At 43.8% G+C, this 16,161-nt stretch overlaps 1 protein-coding gene across 1 annotated transcript in view; it reads right to left on the reverse strand.

Moving 5' to 3' along the window:
- Window positions 1–16,161, reverse strand: part of DISC1 (DISC1 scaffold protein) — a 307,604-nt gene that overhangs the window by 268,709 nt on the left and 22,734 nt on the right. The gene's annotated exons all lie outside the window — the stretch shown is intronic.

Raw genomic sequence — 16,161 nt, forward strand, 5'->3', positions numbered from 1 at the left:
TGTTTTACTTATAGGACCTCCAGAATAAAAAATGCTAAGCATCATCTCATTCCATTTTGGGCCAAGTAAATGCGTTTTTTGATGCCACTACAACATATTTATTAATGTTTAATTGAGGGTCAGGGCTCATCTGTATTCCTTAGCACATCAGTACTAAGTGCCTGCTACTTTGGGGCTATAATTCGGGAACAGAATGAAAGAAAAGTACTTTCTACATCTATGAATAAATAAGCAAATAAGCATTTACAGAGCAGCAAGAAATCTTCACACATAAAGACATTCTGCTAAACAGATTCAATTTCTGCTGCCTCGCTCTGTCTATGGGATGACAGAAAATATGGAATAAGCCATATTCTTGGCTGTACAGCCATTCTACATTCTGAGGAGGCTCTTTAAAGCTAAGAAGCAATCAGTGTCTTCATAAGTCATTTTTCCTTGGTTTTTACATAATGGCCAAGACACGCTATTCATCGCGAGCTGAATATTCTAATATGTCCACATTACCATACACATCATGTGTAGATGGCCAGTTTACAAAGAACTGCACTGTAATAAAACGTATTTCAGAATAACCTGAGCACAACTGAGCCACTCTTTGACATTTCAAATGCTGGACTTTGTCAGATTCATTATCATAAAAACCGATCGCTATCGGGGCACGGAAGACGTCTCGCATCATTTCGGAGCATCCAAGGCGGCTGCACTATGTATACACTGTTTCCAAGCTTTGCAACAACGTGTAGAGCAGGAATACAAACGCAGACCCAAAGTTGCAGAGAATTAAAATAACGTGCCCAGGACCTCAGAATGAGTTAGCAGCAAAGCCAGAATGTGAACACTGATCTTTTCCATACTTTTTCCATAAAAACTCCGGGCTTTTCCTGTTATGCTTCCCGGGAGCCATCCCTGAAGCAGTACCTGCTCCCAGACTTTCCCTAGTCACACAGGGACCTTGTCTGTCTACCCGTTTGTCTGGGTCCCCGGAGACTGTGGGACCCACAGAGCAGGCCCTGAGCCTCATCCCTCTCTGCCATGCCAACATCTCGTTCAGTGCTAGGCACACAACAGGGGCTGGGTGAAAGCTGAGTAAATTAACAAATGACTGTACTTGGATGAGGAAGAGTGGAGACACTGAACAGCAGCAACCCCCTTACAACCCCTGCCATACACCAAGCGCCGAACATTTTACCCTCACGATGATGTCATGAGGCAGACAGGGCTGTTCCCTCTTTGCAGATCAAAAGACTGAGGCTCATGGGAAGTTGACAAACTTCTCCTAGATCAGTCACATGGCTACGTAGATTCAGAAATAAAGCCAGTATCTGCTGCTCCGAAACCTGTGTTCTGAACTGCTGTGTTCTACTGGCCAGATCACATCCCCCAGTGACCACAACCCCCTGAAACACACACCTGAATGCATCACACAGGTACAAACTCTTCCAACAACTCGCTTGCCATTTGGTCCCCTCCTTCTGGCAGAAAGCAGTCAGTAGCCGACACAAAGTAACAAGCTGGCAAAAAGCGGAAACAGCCTCAGATCCAATATAAGGGAAATGGTTAGATAAATAAGGGCATATCCACTCAGGGATATGTGGCGAATCAAAACCCGGTTAGAAAAACTAAGGGGAAATATTTGAACATTACAAGAGAAAAGCAAGATACAAAATTATATGTAGATGTTACCGTACTTTTATGATTACCAGTATGTTAAGAAAGAAAGAAAGAAAGAAAGAAAGAAAGAAAGAAAGAAAGAAAGAGAGGGGCAGAACTAAGAGTTTTGTCAGTGAAACTGTCAGTGACTTTCTTTCAATTTCTTTTCTTACAAAATCAGCCATAAAATCTTGGGTCATTTATTATTTAGAAAAGTAGTATATTTTTAAAAATAGCCTACTGATTCCTTGTGCTACCCTTTGATTTCTGCATAAAAATAGAGATTTGGTTCCTCAAATTCTTAAGGCTAAACTGCTTAGGGTAAGCTTCGTTTCCCTGGGCCACCAATCTTTTCAGGGTACGCCAAAGAGGATTTCTAGAAATGTTATATTTTAAGCCGGCCGGCATGAGGAAAGAAGACTGAGAAATCACTTTGGTTGTGGGATGAAAGAAAAAACAAACCTTTGGGGGAGACAGAAAAATGTTGCAAGACAAGCAATACTCTGCCACGATACTCACCTGCTCAGCACTTAGCCTATCGCCTTGTTCTTCATACACATTTGTTGACTGGCCCTGAAATATTTCAGTAGACAGTTTGGTTTGAAACATCTGTTCTTTCTCAGCAAGAATTTACCAAGCAAAATAAATTGTGAGGGATCAAAATAACAAAAGTAATGAAAAGTCCAGGGACTTCCCCAGGTCTTGGGTGGGTCATATGACCAGCAAGCTCTGTGTGTGTGTGTGTGTGCGTGTGTGTGTGTGTGTGTGTGTGTGTAGAAGAGTGTGTTTAAGGGTGTAAACAAATAATGCTTAAAGTTGCAGTATTCAGACACATCAGAAAACATACAAAATTCCTTAGAATCATGAGTTTCTGAAAGGGTGGTTGGGTATGGATCACTCTGGAATACTCTCTGCCTCAACTCCTAAAACTAAAAATATAGGAAAATGTTTCTTTCATCAAATGTCAATCACCGAATGTCTTAGAGGAAAGTAACTGACCAACCAAAGTTGGCCAGTTACCTTTTATAGAGGCTTCATATTTTTAGAACTATTAAGAACCTTCCCTAAAGTATGTTTTCATAGGTACTGTGGAAAACCAGATCACGGTATACATGTGGTCCATTTTCATGGCTCAGAATCTGGGCTGGCTGACCCTCCCTACTGGCAATTGTCAGCTGTCTGCTTCTTTGTAAGTGCCAGAGAAGGCACCCACCATCCCCCAGCATTACTCCCACCGTCTCCTCCCCCCCAGCCCCCCACCGCCTCTACCAGCACCCCCACTTTCTCCACCAGCACCCCACCAACTCCTACCACCACTGCCATCACCTGCTGCTTATTAGGAGATAGGAACTGAAAGCACTTACCCAAGAAGGAGAAACATTTCTTTAGATCATTTCCAAATAGTTACAATGCACAGAACCCAAGAGAAAGGACAAGAGACGAAAAGCCACTCAACAGCACAATGAAGAAAAGTCAGAAAGGACGTTAACATTAACAGTGGCCCTATCTGTGCCACGCAAATAAAGATGATTTTTTCTTTTATTTATATTTCTGAACTTTCTACATGTTCTTACAATGATCATGTGTTGCTTTAATAACTAGCGAAAGAAAATCCACTTTTAGAAATAAAAGGCAATCATCAGCTAGTACATTCAGGCAATAGCAAGTAGGTTTCCTACACGGGGTCAACCAGCATGGACTGTGAAGTCAAATACTTGAGTGTGATTTTTTTTTTTCAGCCACTTCAAACTGTGTAAACTCTGAAAGAGAAACTCTTGTTGAACATGTAATGGCAGATCCTCCCACAAGAAACTATTTTTTATGTCATGTTCATTATTTTAATTGAATTTGGATATATGATCAGTCATTACTGAAATGGGTTAATCACTTAGGCAATTACTAAGTCACTTAGCAATCTAGATGCATGGCTGATAAATGAACCAGCTCCGTACACTGAATATTGAAGCTTATTAGGTATAGTCTAGTTAAGACAGAAATTAAAAAGAATAATTCTTACAGCACACTGACTGGCCAAGGAAAATTTCTGGCAAGCTAGAAAACAACTTAAAGATCCGGCCAATGATTCTCGGACCTTTTCCACATCACTCGTAACCTTGTAAAACGACACTACTGAAAATCCAAATGGTCACTTTTGAGTTTCTCCTTCAAGGGCTGCTTTATCTTTCTCCATGTATGTTAAAGAGCTTTGGGCCATTTAATAGATTGATGTGCCTCTCAGACATGAGAACATACTATTGGCACTGAGGCTATTTTTAGAAGTCATACAAATGGAAGAATTCAAATGCCTATTCATTATTTCTCTCTCTTGGTTTTGGTTGCACTCAGTTTTCATTATTAAACTGGACGTGGCATTCAATTAGTTCCCATGAATGGACTTTTCACGAGTAATTTGCTCTGCTGGTGTTTTCATAAAAAATCAGCCGGACACATCTGTTTGTCAGCGCTCAAAAACCACAGGCTCTCTTCTGTTGTAATGGCAACCACCACAGCCTGCAGTCTTTTAAGACTTAATTGTTTTTTGTAGAAGATCTTTTAACACATTTGTCTCTAATGGAATTCAGGACATTAGGAGTTCACTGTCGAGCAACCGCTACCATCATTATTTTTAAAAAGATAATGCAAACCACATTGATGTGCATACCCTTTCTGCAACAGACAAATAGAACACACCAGTGTAATGCTCAGTGCCAAGAGGATAGTACTAAATTGATCTCTAACAACACGGCAACACGAACAGCTTAAATTCTTTGAGTGGCATAAAGGGATCTAGGTAAAACGGCATATTATTAAAAAAAAAAAAACTAAGAAGATTGAATAAATTATTTCCACTAGCCTGAGCCATTCCCATTAGGATGAAATCCAATCAGAAGGAATAAAGCGTACTAGGATACTAGTTCCTTAGAACAAAGTAGAATTAAGCTGTTTTCTTTTGGCAGAAGCACCACAATGCAAATAAAACAGTGACCTTCAATTCAAAGGCGATGTTAATAGAGAGAAATCACAAAACAGCAGCCAATGATAAGAATGACTAATAAAGAGCAATGCTTTTAGCATGCTGGGAAGCTGCATATGTACTAGTTTCAAGCAACGCCTCTATAAAAATAGTAAGAAGCTAAAGAAATTAGAAATCTCTGCAGGACTAGTTGTAAGAGTATCTTCCCAGAGTCCTAAGATACCGTGCAGATATTAGAAACAAAACTGGAGTTAGTGGGAACACTTTCCCAGAGCAGGAATGTAATAGTAACAGAAAGCAGACACAAGAAACACCTCAGGTCCTTTACAGAACTAACTGAATTCCCCATGTGGTTTCAGACGGCATTTAGGACTCTCGATGATTAAGCATAACTCCAAAGACAGAGCTCCAAAACCCCTGAGCTACAAAAAAAAAAAAAATTTTTAACAATAACGATAAGAGTAACAGACACTTGGTGGAAAAGTCTAACTTCTGGGCCCAGATGCGCACTCACAGAAAGTGCTATCCCACAGCAGGAAGACTGTGCCAGAGGTTTCTGAAGGCAGAAGACAATGTTGCCTTGTCGATGACTGTCTCCCCAGTACCTAATGTAGTGTGTGCTATAAAAGGCACTTAACCAGGATTTATGGAACGAGTGAGGAGTGATATATGCATGCGGCCAAAATAAATCTTGGCTTTATAATTGTTAAAACTAGAATCTTAAAGATAAACATCATAGATTGTATAAGATGTTATCCTGAAAATAAATATCTAAGTATGTATTAAAAAAATCACATAAACAATGGAGAGGAAAGTGATGTGATTCTTCTCTCTGCATGTATGAGCCTCTGGTACAGGAAGAAAATCAACATTTTAAATTGATTTCTTTGCTTAAAGGATCTAGAGATCCAGATTTTAGTCCTGGATTCACTGGGGACAACTTTGTAACCTTGAGACTATGTAGCCTCCTTACGACTCAGTTTCCTTATCTTAGGAATGAGAATACTAGTCCAATTTCTGCCACCAAATTGTGGTGAAAGTGAAAAATGCCCGTGAACAGTTGTGAAAAATACAAGTGGCAGACTTGTTGCAAAAGTGAAAGCGACTCTGACAGCACTACCTTGTTGATTCAGATTTAATTCAACTCAGACTAAATCTCTTTAAAACTCAGCAGTCGGGGGTGCCTGGGAGCCTCAGTAGGTTGAGCATCTGACTCTTGATTTCAGCTCAGGTCATGATCCCAGGGTGGCGGCATCGAGCCCCACACGGGGCTCCATGCTGAGCGGAACGTGGAGCCTACTTAGGATTCTCTCCCTCGCCCTCTGCCCCTCCCCATCTCGTGTGCTCTCGCTCTGTAAATATAAATAAGTAAATAACTACTCAGCATGCATTTAGGGTGACCCAACCTGGAGGGCTGTCAGATTCAGAGGCGTTGATAGCCAGTCTTGCTCCGGGCTTCTTTTTTCATAATGTACAATGTACAGCAGATTCCTGTCCCTCCTCCTGGCTCACCCCAAGTCCTCCACCCACACATACAGACAGCGCAGGCTACCTTTAGCTTCCCCGTACCAGTAGCACTGAACCACCCAGAAGTCACAGAACCTTTTGAGGAATGCCATGACACACAGATACGCTAAATTCCATCATAAGTGTTAGCAACAATATCAGCGACAGACATACCTATAATATAATATAAATTTACTTATATATTTATGTATAATTTTAATTATATAAAATTACCGTGGGGGGAGGGGGGGTACCTGGGTGGCTCGGTTGGTTGAGCGTCTGAACCTTGATCTCAGCTCAGGTCATGATTGCGGGTCGTGGGATCGAGCCCCGAGTCAGGCTCTCCTGCTTAAGATTCTCTCTCTCTCTCTCTCTCTCTCTCTCTCTCTCTCTCTCTCTCTCTTCCCCTGCCCCTCTCCCTTCCTCATGCTCTATCTCTCTCTCTAAAATAAATACATACATAGATACATACATACATACATACATACATCATACATACATACATACATACATACATATTACAGTGAGAACACTGGTGTCCATGAAGAAAAGAGACAAACAAACAAAAAAACCTTTCAGACTTGGGTGTAATGAAGAGTTTCTGAGTTTCCCATGATAATCTTGTGCTATGTGCTCACCCACTTTATTATTTTGCAGGCAGCAGCAAGCAAGTGGTAACAGGCACCAATGCACCGGTGTTTTCATGAAAAGAAATTATAAGATCATTAACTACTAAGTAGTGACTGCATTATAATGCCAGCTCTACTCCTTGGTTGATTCTATTAAGGTTGAAAGTCCTCCCTTAATTAGCAATCCTGAGCAGGTGCACACAAAATTCTTGCAAGTAGGGTGAGATCTCACTGTTCACCCTTATCTATCAAAGGCGAGGGAAGGATAGGTCTGTGATATTTCCAGAAGGATTATGCGGTCCTTCCGTTTCCGTTCTCCTGGTATTCTAAAGCCACCTCCTGAATGAGGACAAAGCAGCAAGTGGCATGACTTGTGACCACATCATGCTGGCTACTTACAGAATTGTTTTGGCCTGAATGCATGTTGGAGGGATGCCATCAACCTACAGGACCTGACCCCTGCTGGAGCCTGCTGTGGATTCCATCTCTCTCTTTCTCTCTCTCTCTCTCTCTCTCTCTCTCTCTCTCTCTCTCCTCTGCGCTTCCCTGGCATGTCTCTCTCTCTCTGTCTCTCAAAACTAATTAAATATTAAAAAAAAGAAAGAAAGAAATTTAACCTTTGATGGATGGAGGCGTTGGACCGCACAAAAGCAATGCCTGTCACTTAAGCCAGGACGGAAAGAAGCTGCGTGACAAGAGAAAGTCCACAGCCAGTGCGTCCGACTTCTCAGCAACAATTCTGGAAGGGAGGGACGAGGACTGTCATCATGTTACGGACCTGGGATTGCAGGGCAAGCAAATTCTTGCCCAGATGTTGTACCTGCAATTAGTACGTACTGTCACTGAGGCAGGGACGGGGGGAGATGCGTGCTTAGTTATGGTCCTCAAGGCCCCAAAAGTTGAATTCTCATGACTGACACTAATCGTAGCATATTTTTGCAGTCACTTTTGGGTGGGGTTTTTTTCCTACCAAAATCTAACTGTTCGAACACAGATGTCAAACAATAGTGTTTTTTTCATGCCATGATAGAGAGTGGGGACATTACTGGGACAGGCCTGACGATGCCCAGCTGACTTTTCTCAAGCCCGTGGCCAGCATCCAAACAACTGGTATCCTGAAAGAGAGAGAGAGAGAGAGAGGAGATGCACCCTATCTTAAAATTTTTTTTTTTCAACGTTTATTTTATTTTTTGGGACAGAGAGAGACAGAGCATGAATGGGGGAGGGGCAGAGAGAGAGGGAGACACAGAATCGGAAACAGGCTCCAGGCTCTGAGCCATCAGCCCAGAACCTGACGCGGGGCTCGAACTCCCGGACCGCGAGATCGTGACCTGGCTGAAGTCGGACGCTTAACCGACTGCGCCACCCAGGCGCCCCGTTGCACCCTATCTTAAATGGGCACATTCTTCCACCTGACTCCTCTTTTTCTTTTCATTATGTCTAAAGACGAATTAGCTGGCTCTGTGTCAGTATCTATTTGTTTTGTTTTATTTAAACCCAGGGAGTTTCATTAATAGGAGTTTTGTTCAGGATGTTGAGGTTTCCATGGTGGATCCAAAGCAATTGGTTCCAGCTGCCGAGAAGAAAATGAACACCACTAAGTGGAATGGACACAGAAGAACACCCCTGACTGGGACTAACCGTGTTTGAAGCACACTGCTGTTCCTGCTGGAAAACCACCCTCACGTGAGCTCATCAGAAGCTCCCGCCCCCGTGGGGCGCCTGGGTGGCGCAGTCGGTTAAGCGTCCGACTTCAGCTCAGGTCACGATCTTGCGGTCCGTGAGTTCGAGCCCCGCGTCGGGCTCTGGGCTGATGGCTCAGAGCCTGGAGCCTGTTTCCGATTCTGTGTCTCCCTCTCTCTCTGCCCCTCCCCCGTTCATGCTCTGTCTCTCTCTGTCCCAAAAATAAATAAACATTGAAGAAGCTCCCGCCCCCGTGGGGATGACTGGGAGGTTCTGCTTCATAGTTAAGTGCGTTGGGCGATCCTGTCCTCAGCGTTCAGGACCTGAGCAGAGCTCAATGTCGTCGTCCTCGTAGGCTATCCACGTCTAGCGTGCTGTGGTTGTGGCCACTCAAACGCCAAGCCTCCATTCAATATGAAGAAGAAACCTGGGTTGGGAAGGATTCTCTTCCTTCCTCTCAATACAGTTTCAGAGTTTCTCAGGTATCATTTTTAAGCCTTATGGCAAACTTTTCGAGTACTTTGTCGCTGCTGCTGTTTTGCTTAGCAACAGAACCCTCTGGAGACGCAGTCTCACCGGGTACTAACAACCGATAAAAGCCAAGACCCTCTGAGACTGGGGATGGTGTTCCCTTCCAGCTCCCCTAAGGATCCCCGTGACCCCCCCCAGAACACAGTGTGACCATCAGTCTGCTGGCATTCGGAAAAAATACATAGATCCAAAGTGTTGAGGAGCTATAAACACTGCCAACCACAAGCTGCCAACTTTGTGTTATTGTCCCGAGTCCACGTGACGAAAGGGAACAGCTCGTCCTATACGGTCTTCAAGAAAAAGAGAAGATGTGCATCTTCACCCTCTGTTTTGCTAGGGACAGACTCCGGTTTCAGACATGCGAGTGAATTGCTGATTCCACAGAAATGCATAAAATATTAATCTCAGTGAGATTTACTTACTCGGAACATGAGGCCAAATCCTCAGCTATGGTACTGAGGGCTTTATTAGATTTCTCATTTTCGGAAAGCTTTTTTTTTTTTTTTTTGTATATTTCTTTCTGATTTTTCCTATTTTTTTTTATCTTTTTCTTTTTCTTTTTTAATGTGTAGTATGGAAAAGTCTAAAGGGCAGAAAGCACAATCCACTACTCTCCAGCCAGAGACAGGCCTAGCCAGAGTTCTTCCAACCAGGACACCTTCCATATTTAATATTTCCTTTGTTTCTCACATGAACCCAGCAAGGTGGATAGGGCAGATGTTACCGTACCCATTTAGCAGATGAAGCCAGGATCTGTCACATCACAGATCTGGCTCTGGGAAAAGTCCCAGAATGACGTGCCCATTTTCTACTTGTAACGTTCATGATGGGGCTGCCAGTTTTCCATCTCCTCCAAATAAAAATGTAATCCCTCCTCTGACATCCTAAAGAGAAGTACATTACCTGTGACTGTCCATGCACTTAGTGTCAGAAGTAAGGCTACAATCCAGATCAACTGACCCTCCGCAGCCATTTCCCCCACCTGGCCTGCAAGGCTGAACTGCAACACATTCCCTCCCTGCTTCTCAAAGCCACTTCTGCACCACCAGTACCTAGGAAAAGTAGTAAACTTGCAAAGTTCACATGTTAGCCCTCATGGAGGAAAGCCTCAAGGGAAAATGCCCCGCCGCAAAAAACTAAAGGGAATAGTAAAGTTTATGGAAAGGCAATAATGAAGCAATAGAGGAAAGATGTGCAGAAAACATTCTGTGATGTTTTGGCAAAGAGGAGAGAAAGAGAGCTAACAAAGAAAAGTTGAAAGAATATAGTCTGGTCCGTGCAGAGTAATCAAGTCCATGGCAATAAACATTCATTATGAACAATCTCATTTAAAAACAAACTCCCAGAGGAACTAATTACACTAAATGTTCTGGCACTGACTTAGGTAGTACTCATTTCTAAGCCACCCCTGGGGATATGAAAGTCACCACGTTCTATAGCAAACGGGGGCTGCGAGAGTGACTGTCTCCTTCCAAACAATAAGCTTCTGTCAGGTTACTGTTCTATCAAGCCTGTCAATTGTAACTTATTTTGTGTTAGGAGACAAGCTGGCACATTGTATAAAGGTCAAGTGGAAAACTGTCCCTTCTGCTCCATCACTGTCATCAACTGATAAAGGTCATTCCACCCAATACATTGCCATGACGGAAAATAACTTTGTTTGTCTACTGTGAAATATTAAAAAGTCCCTCTGCTATGTATGGGCTTTCTGATTTCTCTCTGCTCTCAAAATGTATTAAACTAGGCAATCCAGGGTATTTCCAGCTGCTGCTCTGACAATAACTTGTTTACAAACAAATTAGAACAGAAAAACACAAAGATGGCAGGTCTAAAACACTATCTGTATAGACTCATAATACCTAAATATCTAAATAGTTTACTGCTGATTGTAATTGTAGTAACTGACATTCATTCAGCATTTTATATAACACTAATACTTAGCATACACCACCTCATTTAATTCTCAAAACAACTCTGATACCCATTGTACAGGTGGGAAAAATCAAAGCTTTGAAAGATTATGTAATTTTCCAAGCTTAAACAGCTAGTAAATGGAAGAACCCAACTTCGTTGTCAGGTTTTTAACTATGTTGACCTGAAAGGCACTAATACTTTATGACTAGGTTACTCTGTGACTTTATGTTAGTAGACTCACTGACTATTAATAACAAGATAAAGATTACAATTGTTATTTGTAGATGGGATGTAGTTTGATCTTTCCTTTGTTCATCCAACAACCATTTCTTAAGAGTCAACTTTGAGGGGCACCTGGGTGGCTCAGTCGGTTAAGTGGCCAACTTCGGCTCAGGTCATGATCTCATGGTTTGTGAGTTTGAGCCCTATATCAGGCTCTGTGCTGATAGCTCAGAGCCTGGAGCCTGCTTCGGATTCTGTATCTCCCTCTCTCTCTGCCTCTCCCCCACTTGCACTCTGTCTCTCTCTCTCTCAAAAATAAATAAACATTAGAAAAAAAAAAAAGTCAACTTTGACCAGGCACTATGCTAGATGCCGGAGATAAAATCAGACAAGGTTTCATTCTCTCCCTCAGACAGCTTACGGTTCAGCCAAGAGGACAGCCAACAACTACATTAGAACATAATATGGATGAGGCTAGGGAAACATGCAGAGAACCCAAAAGAAGGAGCACCGAGATCAAGTCTTGATGGTCTAATAAGATCTAAGAAGGAGAAGGAGGGAGGCAATGTGGGAAGAGGTGTAAACTGATCGGGAACAGACATTCTGCCTTCAGGAACTACTGAAGCATTAGAAAGAAAGGGAAATGAGTGGCAAGGAAAGAAATTAATGAGCTACACAAGGGCCAGGGTGAGACAGGGTTACTGCGGGCTAAGTTTACCAGTTATCCTGAAAATGTCCATCATGGAGAGATGTGAAATGGAAACGTGACCCTATATGCTTTTGACAAGGAAGACTGGTTACAAGGTGAAATATGGATCGGAGCAGGGCGAGAATGGAAGCAGGGACCCTTTAAGAGACTACAGTCCAGGCAACAACTGGTGAGATCTGAGGACAGAAGGAGGAGATATTTAGGGGATGAAATCTAAAAGATACAGTGGCTCAAAGTCCAGGGGGGAGTGTCCAGCATGACTCCCAGTTTTTCTTGCTTGGCCCCATTCACTGCAGCAGGAACCGGAACAAGAGGAGTTGGGCTGTGCCAGAGATCAAGAACTTATAGAGGAAGGGATGGATCTTACATTCTACACCTAAGTATTGAGGGGAAAGTGATGTCACATCTCCAAGTCCTTTCTCTTATTTTTTCTTTAAAGTTTATTTACTTTGAGACAGAGAGAGAGCGCGCGAGCTGGCGAGGGGGAAAGAGGGGGAGAGAGAGAGAGAGGGAGAGAGAGGGAGAGAGAGAGAATCCCAAGCAGGCTCCACACTGCCAGCATGGAGCCTGATGCAGGGCTCTAACTCACGGACCACGAGATCATGACCTGAGCCAAAATCTAGAGTTGGACGCTTAACCAACTGAGCCACTCAGATGCCCCCCCTTTCCCTTATTAATGGAGAGATCTGACTGTCAGGAAACAAAGGTATACTGAAAACCACTTTCAGGCTAGAATGAGCAGGCAAACAAAGTATGGGCGGTGGGGGGGGGGGGGCGGTGCACAGAACTGTCAGGTCAATGTGCTCACAGAACACGCAGAACTGAGAGGTGTTCAGGTTGTGGGGTTCAGAGACTTTGGCTGAGATCGTCTCAGGAGGTTGCCGAGATACTCTCTCCCTTCACCACTTTATTTTACGATGCCACTCAGTCCCCACACTGAATAAGTGCCTTGCCACTTTGTCCCACTTGGTCTGTCTTTCCTCACTGAAACAAGACCAAAAGGCCAATGCACGATCTCACACTAATGGCTCGAGGAGGCAGACGCACCAGGCAGAGCTGATTCAAAACTGTGTCAAGGCTCCTGGTCATGACCCCCAGCCACCAGCCCCAAAGTAAAGGTCAACACTGTCCCTAGAGCTTTCTACTCAGAACCCCATGGGATACTCTTTGGTTCGGCACAGCGTCTGCCCCCTTCCAACTGAAGACCTCGGTAAACAAAGATTTTTGTTTCCACGTCTCATAGGAAACGTACTCAAATTTCCCTATGTAACTTTTGTTCAGAGTGGGTCACGATTCATCTCCAAAAGCAGGGCCTCCAGAGCAGCTGATATATTCACGCCATGCTTTCAGCCCTCGTTGATTTGGAAGCAGGAGCAGCAGACGACAGGCTGCAGTGCTTGTTAAATCTGGAGGGAACGGCCACTCAAGGTTCTCTTCTGGTGCAACCCTCTATCATCCAGGATGTGCGGGTAGGAAATTTGCTGTCAGTTTCACATGAGACAGGATGCCAGATTTAATTAAGTGCCTGGGCAGTTTATAAAAACAGATTAGCTGTCCCATGATAAATCACCAGTGCAAGGAGCCCCAAGTAGGGGCAGGGGCACCATATCATGGCCATTACGCAGAGGAAATGGACACCACATTTGTAAACGACCGTTTTAAGTGGATGGATTAAATAGTTGTCTGGGAATTGAACCTTAACCCTCTCTGCTCAAGAAGGTACAGGTCACAAAGCAGCAGAGACCCACAGAAAAAATGACCAGAGCACAAAATCAACCTCTCTTCAATTCCTCTTGTCTTCACCCTCCATTTATGTCTCCATTTCCTCCTCTTCTATTTTTTTCCATCCACCCTCAAAACCAGGACACCCAATTTTCCAAAGCCCAAGCAGAGTTTCAAACTCATTTCCTCAATGTCATCCAATGTCATGCAACAGAGAATGAGGCAGAGAATGAGATTCAAGGTCATGAGATTTACCACCGAGAAGAAAAATACTTTGTCACAGGAAGATGTGAAGAGTAGTCAAGCCTTAAATGCCTCATTATAATTTGCATGTTTTAATATATATTGCTTTACCTCATTTCCGAATTTTTTGCAGCTGGAAAGAAATCGGGCTATGTGCCAATAAGCTTCTTATTGACAGAAAATAAGAAGCCAAATCATTCTATCTTCTTTGCATGGTACAGATGCTAACTGCCGGTAGACATTGTTCAGAAGAAGCCCCACCTCAGCATTTTCACACCTGTGCACGAAGCACCTCACATACACCATGACCACATTTAGCCTTCCACCCACACAGAAGGATAGGTATTCTCACTCCTCGCTCAGCCAGGAGCACACTGGTGTTCAAGGACACGTCACAGGACAAAGAGGCACTGCCACACTGGCACTGAGTCTCCTTATCTAGTCCTGGGACGCCCCCTTCTGCCTGCTGAGCTGACCCCACCCAGAGGTACACAGGGGGTTATTAAACATTTCACAGTTCACTGTATGTAAACTGTACCTCAACTAAAAACATACGGAAAATTAGAACTGAATATGTAAATAAACACCTGTTAAATCTTTCACAGCTTGCTTAAGGGTATTTTGAAGCACTGACTATTCCAGTTTGAACAGGAGCTAATTATTTCTAATTGTCACTTCATGTTGAAATAGAAGGGTTGATCCCGCCAATTGAATTCATCAATCGGTCAATTCACCGACAGGACATTGGGCCAATCAGCCCCATAATAACCAAGTGATGGGTTGAACTTCTTCTTAATCTAACACACGAAGCCCCCCTAAATGTCACCACAGTCAGAGACACATCAAAGGTTACTTTGCTCCCTAGGGAGGATTAGGACAAAAGTCTCTGGAAAGTCTCTAAATAAAAGGCAACTTCAAACTAATATGTGAGAGCAGGTTTTGGGAGGGGAAGGACTGTATTAATTCACCACGGCTTCCCATCATCCAGCAGAGTGCTTAGAAACAGCAGGCGTTCAATAAGTGTTTCCTGACTAAACGAATAAACTCTGTACAGAGCGTTTCCATGTTAGTCTTCTTGTATATTTTTAGCATCCCTCATTTTGAAATTCATACGTTGTTCTCAACCATTCTTAATTACTTCATGCGTGTGTGTGCTTCACTAGGCTACTATCTTTATCTGCTTGGCCCCAGCTCCCTCACCTTCTCATAACAGATGTACCCACCTCATCACAGAGACAGACAGGTAAACACAACTTGGCTAATCGCACCACCTCACCCCTTTAGCTACAGCAACTGGTCCGAGGAGTTGGCACCTGTCCCAAGCCCGCCCTGAAAGTTTTCAAACTGGAGCCGCGGAGGGAAGTCTCCTTTCTTCTCAAGTCATGGTGCTGTTAGTACACAAGTCTTGAACTGCCAGGTGGAGTAAACTGGTATGATCACCTTAAAACATTCCTCTGTCCAGGGGCGCCTGGGTGGCTCGGGCAGGTGAGCGTCCGACTCTGGCTCAGGTCATGACCTCACAGTTTGTGAGTTCGAGCCCCACGTTGGGCTCTGTGCTGACAGCTAGAGCCTGGAGCCTGTTTCAGATTCTGTGTCTCCTTCTCTCTTCCCCTCCATCACTAGCACCCTGTCTCTTTCTCTCTCTCAAAAATAAATGTTAAATATACATACATTTAAAACAAAAACAAAACATTGGCCTAACTCTTCTCTGCTTGAAGATGGGCTAACTTTGGTGACTTGCTTCAAGTGAACAGGATGTGGTGGAATTAACACCACACAATTTTCTACATGAAGTCATAAAAGACAACAGACTTTCCTCCGCCTCCCTCCCCTGTTCCCCACACCCAGGACACTCACCATCACGCTGTAAGGAAGACAAGCAGCCCCACGGGAAGGCCACAAATGGGCAGTCCAGCCACAACCCAGCTGACAGGCATCAACTGCCCGACATGAGAGCGGGCCTTCAGATGACCCCAGGCCTCACTCATTCTGTGAGCTGCCCGGCTAAGGCCAAATGGAGAAAAAAAGAGCTATCTCTGCTGAGATTTCCCCAAATTATAGATTCTTCTGAGCACAATAAATGTTGTCATTTTGATAAGCCCCTAAGCCTGATAGGGGTCATTTGCTACAAAGCAACAGATAACAGGAACAGATTTTGGTGCCTTAGTGGGGTTCTGCCATGACAAAACCCAAAACACGTGGCCACGGATTTGGGACTGGGCCATAGGTTTGGGAAGCTGGAAGGGCCCTAACGACACAGGAGAAGAGTTAGATTGATCTTGAGGAGGCTGGGGGGGGGGGGGGGTGAGGACATCAAGGAGACAGAGGAAAATGTTACCAGAAGCTGGAACAAAGAACCTAAGTTTGAAAGCACTGTC

The sequence above is a fragment of the Lynx rufus genome, unplaced genomic scaffold, assembly GCF_022079265.1.
Source record: "Lynx rufus isolate CCGP_SWC_20201006 ecotype Redwood Valley unplaced genomic scaffold, mLynRuf1.p SCAF_25, whole genome shotgun sequence".
In the NCBI taxonomy this organism is placed as follows: Eukaryota; Metazoa; Chordata; class Mammalia; order Carnivora; family Felidae; genus Lynx; species Lynx rufus.